Source organism: Cheilinus undulatus, linkage group 1, assembly GCF_018320785.1.
Source record: "Cheilinus undulatus linkage group 1, ASM1832078v1, whole genome shotgun sequence".
Classification (NCBI taxonomy): Eukaryota; Metazoa; Chordata; class Actinopteri; order Labriformes; family Labridae; genus Cheilinus; species Cheilinus undulatus.
Genome location: NC_054865.1, coordinates 1724853 through 1734821, shown reverse-complemented (window position 1 = coordinate 1734821; position 9969 = coordinate 1724853).

Below are 9969 nucleotides of genomic sequence, written 5' to 3'. Positions count from 1 at the left end.
AGGAGAGCTGCAGCTCAAAGAAACAGGAAGAGGTCAGAAAATACAGGAGCAGCTCCTGAAAGCATCACCCTCACACCTCTGTGATAAGGGCTTTTCAAAGAGTATTTCTGTTAGTGAGGAGATCGTGTTCAAATGAGGGTAAGCTGCCTTTTTTCATCACTAACTAGATCATCTTCCTGGGAAGCCTCTTGTCCCATCTTTTTTAAATAAATTTTGTTAATCCATAAAAAAGTGGCAATTCATCTGTTCCTCTTTTGTTTCTAAGTATAAACTCAATTCTTACCACGAGCATACATCAAACCTGTGTTTAAATACTGAAACCAGAAGAGCAACTCAGACTGAGAAACACATTTCAACATTGATATAAATATAAAAGAATTATCAAACTCAGAAAACAAAACACTCATCTGTGTATTTGTTACCTTTAGGATGGATCACTGAATCCTCTTCAGAGGTGTTTATTTCCAATTAAATACTCAACAGATCATATCACTCCTGTCCTAGCTCCTCGGCATTAGCTCCCTAAAGAATCTATTTAAAACTTCTCCTCCTTCTCACAAAGCTCTAAGTGGTCAGGCACCAACCAAAGAATGGGAGTCAGATCTTTCAGCTATCAGGCCCCTCTAGTTTGGAATCATCAGGGTCTGAGAGGCAGACACTCTCTCTACCTTCAGGAGTACACTGGCTTAAAATTTTCCTCTTTGGTAAAGCTTATCTTTAGTTGGTAATATAACATAATATGATGTGATATAATATCACATATTTAAAAAAATAATATAATGTGATATAATATAATATAAAATAATATGATATGATATATCACATAATTAAAAAATAATATAATATGATAAAATATAATATAAAATAATATGATATGATATATCACATAATTAAATATAATATAATATGATATGATATAACAATATGATACAATATATTATATATAATATAATATAAAATGACAAAAATATAAAATAATATAATGTAAAATAATATAATATAATGTATTGTAATTTAATATAATATGATTTAATATAATGTAAAATAATGTATGATATAATATGATGTAATATAATATAACATGGTATGATATAATATGATATAATATATTATAATAGGATATGACATAATATAAAATAATATGATAGAATATAACATAATATAATGTAGTATAATATAATTCATATTTATGATATTTATTTGTTTTAGGCCTTCAATTTGCATTTATTTATGAATTTTATCCTTTTCCTACCTTATTTTTTTGTACTATTTTATATTTCAGTTCTTAGGTCTTTAGTTTTGGTCTAGTCTTTTTCATGGAAATAGGTTGTTGACAAACATTTGATCATAGTTTTAGTCGACAAAATGAACACTGGTCCAGAGTTTGTTTATTTCAATGTAACTCATACACTCAGCAAGTGCGATCATTGCATTCAGAACATTAAATAAGCATTATTACAGGTAAGACAAAGTCTTGATGCTATGCTCAGTTGGTATCATGTTCAAAAAATGTAATTTTGAGTGTTATAAAAAATACAGTGATCTTTGTAGTATCTATGTGTTACTGCTGATTTCAAAGCAACTTCCTCAGAGCTGCAGGATGACCTGTGATCAGACCAGACTCTTCATTCAACTCACCGTCCAGTCTCAGAGCTCCACCGTAGCCGTCATCTCCCATCTCCCATCCTGTCTGGGTGCAGCTTGCCGTGAGAACTCAGGAAGACGGTATTGTCGATCTCTTTTGTTGTTGTTGCTCTTTTTTGCTGTTGTTGGTATCGCTCTTTTGTTTTGTTGTTGTTCTTTTTTGTTGTTTCATCTGTGTAACTAAACCTTTGATTTTTGACAACTATTTTATTTAAAATATTAAAAACTTGTAATGAAAGTGTATGTTTTATTACTTTTAAAATCCTTAAACAAATTTTTCTTTCCAAATTGTTAATTAGCAGTATTAATATTTATATTTCATAATATTTTATTCAAGCAATTATATAAAATATATAAAACATATTTTATATTGGTGTTTTGCTAAATTTGATAGATTCTTTCAATCTAATATGTTATTATCTTTATTATATAAGCCTGCCACTACCACTCATCATTTGAGGCCAAATAAATTTTATTCTTAACCTTTAATTTTTTAGAAGCCATATAATCTAAACCTGCCACCACATTTTAAATCCTAAAACTATTTCTTCCCAAATTATCAATTAGAAGTATTTCTGTCCATAATATCTATTGATATTTTTCTAAGCTTAAGTGTTTATCATGATAAAGATGTTTTATATTGGTCATTTTATTTAAATCTTACTTGTTATAATCTAAACCCACCACCAGCCCTCATCGGAGAACAAATAAACTTTATTCTTCACTACATTTGTTATTTAAAACCTTTAATTTCAAGCTATCTGTATTTTCCTTTATTTGAATTTCTCTGCTATCTTTTGTTTATCTAAACCCTTGGATTTCAGCTACTCCCTGATTTCTAAAATATACACCTCTTTATTCTGATGAAAATGCATAAATTATTTTTCTTTTAAAATCTTAAAATATGTTTTTACATTTCCAAATCATCAGTATTTCCCTCCATAATCTCTAATGATATTTTCTTAGCTAAAGTATTTACTATGATAAACATGTTTTTTTTTTTTTTTTTTTTTTTTTTTTTTTGGTCATGCTAATTAAAATCTTACTTGTTATAATCTAAACCCACCACCACCAACCCTCACTGGAGGACAAATAAACTTTATTCTACACTGTGTTTAATACTTTAGGTGCTGTCTAATATCTTTATTTTAAAATTATGACCTATAAATATATTATATATTTTATATTTGGATTTTGCTTGGTTTTAATAATTTTTTTCAGAATCATAATTGTTATAATCTAACAGTTTGATTTTAAGCAATTTAGTTTTTTCTCTCCTATTCTGTGATTGTTTTATATGTGTAACTGAACGCTTGAGTTTTATCTACTCTGTTATTTCAAATATTTACGTTATTCTAAAAAAAATGTACAAGTTATGTTACTTTTATTCCTAAATCTATTTTTCCCAAATTATCAACTAGAAGTATTCCTGCTCATAATTTCTATTGATATTTTTCAAAGCTAAAGTATTTATTACAGTATTTATTACAATAAACAGGTTTAATTTTGGTCATTTTTATTTCACTCTAACTTGTTTAATATACCCCGACATCAGAACTTGATTCTACACTACATTATATGTTTTAAAATAATATCTAATATTTTGATGGCAAGGGTCTTTATCTTTTTAATTTTCATTCATACTTTTTTGTATTTTATTTTATTTTATTTTATGTGTGTGCTTTCTTTCGTTTGTTGTCTGTCGTGTGTTTGTGTATGTGTATAACTAAATAGGACTAACTAAGTGTCGGCTACCTGGAAATTTGAAAAATTACTTTTTTCCCTCACTCAATTTTCCAACTCTTTCTTCTCTACCAGTCGCTTCTCTTTCTTTTGGCTGATCTTTCCTTCCAAAGCCATTTGTTCCCTAACAAGCTTCTCCCTCTTCAGCTGTTCTTTAATTTCCATGCACACTTCTCATCCGGGTTAGCACCTCCAGCCTCAATGCATGCCTCTTTGGTGTGGCTCTTGGAGAGCGCTTTGACGATCTTGTCCCTCTTGTATTCCATGTAGCTAAGCTTGAGTCTGGAAATGTAGCCCCTCTTTGGAGGAGATTCCTCAGATTTCTCCATTCTCTCCCTTAAGATCTGCTCCTGTCTCTCTCTTTCAATTTATTCCTGTCTCTGCTTCTCCTCCTGCACCAGTCTCATCCTTTCCTCTATTTCCTTTTTCTCTGCTCTCTCTGACTCCTCCAGTTTCCTTGCCTCTGCAGTCTCTTCCTGCTCCCATCTCTCTATCGCCCCCTGCCCCTGTCTTTCCCTCTTCTCCCGTTCCTGTCTCTCCCTCTCGTCCCTCTCCTGCCTATCCTTCTCTTCTTGCTCCCATCTATCTCTCTCTTGTTTCTCCCTCTTTTCCCCCTCCTGTCTGCTCCTCTTTTCCCATTCCTCCATCTTCCTCTCCTCCCCCTGCTGTCTCCTCTTTTCCTGTTTCTGCCTTCTTTTCCCTCTCCTCTCCTGTCTCTGCTTATCTTCCTGGTCCCTTGTGTCCCTCTCTTCCTGCTCCTGCCTTTCCCCATCTTCCTGTCTCATTTCCAGCTGCCTCCTCCTTATCTGTTTCCTGTGTCTACTCTCCCTCTCCTCCTGTTACCTTGCCCCCATCTCCTCCTGCTCCCATCTCTCTATATCCTCCTGCACCAGTCTGTCAAAATTCTCCTCTTCTTCTATTGCCTCCTGCCCCTGTCTCTCCCTCTTATTCCGTTCCTGTCTCTCCCTCTCCTGCCTATCCTTCTCTTCTTGCTCCCATCTATTTCTCTCTTGTTTCTCCCTCTCTTTCCCCTCCTGTCTCCTCCTTGTTTCCCATTCCTGCCTCTTCATTTCCTTCCCCTGCTGTCTCCTCTTTTTCTGTTTCTGCCTTCTCTTCTCTGTCCTCTCCTGCCTCTCCCTCTCTTCCTGCTCCTCTCTCTCCCTCTCTTCTTGCTCCTGCCTCTCCCTCTCTTCCCGCCACTCTCTCATCTTCTCTTCCCGCCACTTTCAGGTCTTCCCCAGGGTCTCCTCCCAGTGGGACTTGCCTGGAACACCTCACCCGGGAGGCGTCCAGGAGGCATCCGGACCAGATGCCCGAGCCACCTCATCTGGCTCCTCTCAACGCGGAGGAGCAGCGGCTCTACTCCGAGTCTCTCCCGAATGGCCAAGCTTCTCACCCTATCTCTAAGGGGTGAGGGAGATCGATTCCTGTCCTGCCGCTCCACCATATGAGGTCTGTGAGCTGCACTTTGTCTGGTCCCTCACCTAGGACCTGTTTGCCTTGGGAGACCCTACCAGGGGCACGAAGCCCCCGACAACATAGCTCCTAGGGTCATTGAGACAAAAATATGACAAACAGCCCAAATGGAAATTTGTGAGTTTGAAAGGTTAAAATATAAGATAGAAGTAAAATTTGTGCGTTTAAAGGTCAAAATATGAGTTCAAATTCAAAATCATGAGTCTAAAAGGTCAAAATATGAGATTAAAGTCAAAATCAAACATTTTAAAGGTCAAAATATGAGATTAAATACAATGTTGTGAGTTTAAAAGTTCAGAGTATGAGATAAAAGTCCAAATCATGAGTGTAAAATGGTCATAATATGAGATAAACATGAAAACCATGATTCTAAAAAGTCAAAATATGACAAATGAAGTCAAAACTGTGAGTCCATAAGGTCAAAATATGAGATTCAAGTCAAAACTAATTATTTAAAAGGTCAAAATATGAGATTAAATTTAAAGTTGTGAGTTTGAAAGTTCAGAGTATGAGATGAAATTCAAAATTACAAGTGTAAAATGGTCATAGTATGAGATAAACATCAAAAACATGATTCTACAAGGTCAAAATATGGCAAAGTCAAAATTGTGAGTCTATTAGGTCAACATATGACAAATGATGTAAGAATTGTAAGTTTTAAAGGTTAAAATATATGATTAAATTAAAAATCATGAGTTTGAATGGTAAAATACGAGATAAAAGTCAAAATCATCAGTGTAAATGGTCATAATATGAGATAAACATGAAAACCATACTTCAAAAAAGTCAAATATGACAAATGAAGTCAAAATTGTGAGTCCATAAGATCAAAATATGAGATTAAATACAAAGTTGTGAGTCTAAAAGTTCAGAGTATGAGATAAAAGTCAAAATCACAATTCCAGAAGATCAAAATATGACAAATGATGTAAAAAGTGTAAGTTATAAAGGTCAAAATATGTGATTAAAGTCAAAATCATGAGTTTGAACAGTGAAAATATTGGACAAAATTCAAAATTTTGAGTGTAAAATGGTCATAATATGAGATAAACATCAAAAACAAGATTCTAAAAGGTCAAATATCACAAATAAAGTCAAAATTGTGAGTCTAAAAGGTCAAAATATGAGATTAATGTCAAAATAAAACATTTTTAAGGTCAAAATATGCAACCAAATTTAAAGTTGTGAGTTTAAAAGTTCAGAGTATGATATAAAAGTCAAAATCACGAGACCAAAGGGTCAAAATGTGAGATAAACATCAAAATTGTACTAACTAGTTTACAAGATTGAAATACCAGGTATGAGATTCAATTCAAAATCAGTCAGAAAATTTAATATACCAAAAAAAAAACATACAAATTGTGAGTTTAAAAGGTCATATGACATCAATGTCAAATCATAAGTCTAAAGGGTCAAACTATGATAAAATAAACTCAAAATCTCCATCTCCATCTTCATCTTCTTCCGCTTATCCGAGATCGGGTCACGGGGGCAGCAGCCTAAGCAGGGAGACCCACACTTCCTTCTCCCCAGCCACTTCGTCCAGCTCTTCCTGGGGGATCCCAAGGCGTTCCCAGGCCAGCCGAGCGACATAGTCTCTCCAGGGTGTCCTAGGTCTTCCCCGGGGTCTCCTCCCAGTGGGACTTGCCCGGAACACCTCATCCGGGAGGCGTCCAGGAGGCATCCGGACCAGATGCCCGAGCCACCTCATCTGGCTCCTCTCAATGCGGAGGAGCAGCGGCTCTACTCCGAGTCTCTCCCAAATGGCCGAGCTTCTCACCCTATCTCTAAGGAAGAGCCCAGACACCCTGCGAAGGAAACTAATTTCAGCTGCCTGTATCCGTGATCTTGTTCTTTCAGTCACGACCCACAGCTCATGACCATAGGTGAGGGTGGGAACGTAGATCGACCGGTAAATCGAGAACTTCGCCTTTCGACTGAGCTCTTTCTTCACCACGACGGACCGGTGCAGAGACTGCTCACTGCAGACGCTGCGCCGATCCGCCTGTCGATCTCTTGCACCGTTCTTCCCTCACTCGTGAACAAGACCCCGAGATACTTGAACTCCTCCACTTGGGGCAGGGTCTCATTCCCAACCCGGAGAGGGCATTCCACCCTTTACTGACTGAGGACCATGACCTCAGATTTGGAGGTGCTGATTCTCATCCCAGCCGCTTCACACACGGTTGCGAACCGTTCGAGTGAGAGCTGAAGGTCACGGCCTGATGAAGCCAACAGAACCACATCATCCGCAAAAAGCAGAGACCCAATCCTGAGGCCAACAAACTGGAAGCCCTCAACGCCCTGGCTGCGCCTAGAAATTCTGTCCATGAAAGTTATGAACAGAACCGTTGATAAAGGGCAGCCCTGGCGGAGTCCAACCCGCACTGGAAACGAGTCCGACTTACTTCCGGCAATGCGGACCAAGCTCTGACACCGGTCATACAGGGACCGAACTGCCCTTATCAGGGGGTCCGGTATCCCATATTCCCGGAGCACCCCCCCACAGGATTCCCCGAGGGACACGGTCGAATGCCTTCTCCAGGTCCACAATACACATGCAGACTGGTTGGGCAAACTCCCATGCACCCTCTAGGACCCTGCCGAGAGTGTAGAGCTGGTCCACTGTTCCACGACCAGGACGAAAACCACATTGCTCCTCCTGGATCTGAGGATCGACTATCCGACGGACCCTCCTCTCCAGGACCCCTGAATAGACCTTACCGGGGAGGCTGAGAAGTGTGATCCCCCTATAATTGGAACACACCCTCCGGTCCCCCTTCTTAAAGAGGGGGACCACCACCCCAGTCTGCCAGTCCAGGGGCACTGTCCCTGATGTCCACGCGATGTTGCAAAGGCGTGTCAACCAAGACAGCCCTACAACATCCGGAGCCTTGAGGAACTCAGGGCGGATCTCTTCCACCCCCGGGGCCCTGCCACCGAGGAGCTTTTTGACCACCTCAGTGACCTCATTCCCAGAGATAGAAGAGCCCACACCCGAGTCCCCAGGCTCTGCTTCCCCATCGGAAGGTGTGTCGATGGGATTGATGAGGTCTTCGGAATATTCCTTCCACCGACCCACCACGTCCCAATTTGAGGTCAACAGTTTGCCATCTCCATCATACAAGGTGTTGACAGCATACTGCTTCCCCCTCCTGAGATGCCGGATAGTGGTCCAGAATCTTCTTGAAGCCGTACGGACGTTGTTCTCCATGGCCTCCCCGAACTCCTCCCACGTCTGGGTTTTTGCCTTGGAAACCTCTGAAGCCACAAACCACTTGGCCTGCTGGTACCTGTCAGCTGCCTCAGGAGTCCCGCCGGCCAAAAAGGCCCAATAAGAGTCCTTCTTCAGCTTGACGGCATCCCTCACCGCTGGTGTCCACCAGCGGGCTCGGGGGTTACCGCCACAACAGGCACCGACCACCTTACGGCGGCAGCTCCTATCAGCCGCCTCAACAATAGAGGTACGGAACACGGCCCACTCGGACTCAATGTCCCCCGCCTCCCCCGAAACTTGGTTGAAGCTCTGTCGGAGGTGAGAGTTGAAGCGCCTTCTGACAGGGGACTCCGCCAGATGTTCCCAGCACACCCTCACAATACGTTTGGGCCTGCCAGGTCTGACCAGCATCCTCCCCCACCAGCAGAGCCAACTCACCACCAGGTGGTGATCAGTTGACAGCTCTGCCCCTCTCTTTACCCGAGTTTCCAGGACATGCGGCCGCAGGTCCGATGATACGACTACAAAATCGATCATCGAACTGCGACCTAGGTTGTCCTGGTGCCAAGTGCACATGTGGACACCGTTATGCCTGAACATGGTGTTCATTATAGACGTTCCATGACGAGCACAAAAGTCCAGCAACAGAACACCACTCGGGTTCAGATCAGGGGGGCCGTTCCTCCCAATCACCCCCTTCCAAGTCTCACTGTCATTGCCCACGCGAGCATTGAAGTCCCCCAGCAGAACGAAGGAGTCCCCACAGGGAGCGCTCTCCAGCACCCCCTCCAGCGACTCCAAAAAGGGTGGGTACTCTGAACTGCTGTTCGGTGCATACGCACAAACAACAGTCAGGACCCGTCCCCCCACCCGAAGGCGGAGGGAGGCTACCCTCTTGTCCACCGGGGTAAACCCCAATGTACAGGCTGCCAGCCCGGGGGCAATCAATATGCCCACACCTGCTTGACGCCTCTCACCAAGGGCAACTCGAGAGTGGAAAAGAGTCCAACCCCTTTCAAAGAGGACTGGTTCTGGAGCCCAAACTGTGCATCGAGGTGAGACCAACTATATCTAGCTGGTACCGCTCAGCCTCACACACAAGCTCAGGCTCCTTCCCCACCAGAGAGGTGACGTTCCACGTCCCCAGAGCCAGCTTCTGCAGCCGAGGATCAGACCGCCAGGGTCCCTGCCTTCGGCCGCTGCCCGCACACAACGCATCCGACCTCTATGGCCCCTCCTACGGGTGGTGAGTCTATTGGAGGGGGGGCCCATGTTACTTCTTCGGGCTGTGCCCGGCCGAGCCCCATGGGTACAGGCCCAGCCACCAGGCGCTTGCCATCGAGCCCCACTCCCAGGCCTGGCTCCAGGAGGGGGCCCCGGTGACCCACGTCTGGGCGAAGGAGATCGATTCCTGTCCTACCGCTCCGCCATATGAGGTCTGTGAGCTGCACTTTGTCTGGTCCCTCACCTAGGACCTGTTTGCCTTGGGAGACTCTACCAGGGGCACGAAGCCCCCAACAACATAGCTCCTAGGGTCATTGAGACACGCAAACCCCTCCACCACGTTAAGGTGGCAGCTCAGGGAGAGGTAAACTCAAAATCATGAGTCTTTAATGTCAAAATATGAGATTAAAGTCAAAATTGTACACTGTAAAGGTCAAAATAGGAGAAAAAAAAATCAAAATTGTGCCTCCAAAAGGTCTAAACGTAATTAAATTCACACACAAACAACAAATGTGCAACAAAGATCTTCAAGAAGCAGACAGAAAACTTCAGCTAGATGGTTAGTTATTGGAAAGACTGGCCTAAGTCTAAGTTAAAAATTCACTGAGGAAGTTGGCCTGAGTCAAATTTAATGCCTTATGTGTATAATGTCCTGGCAGCAGAAA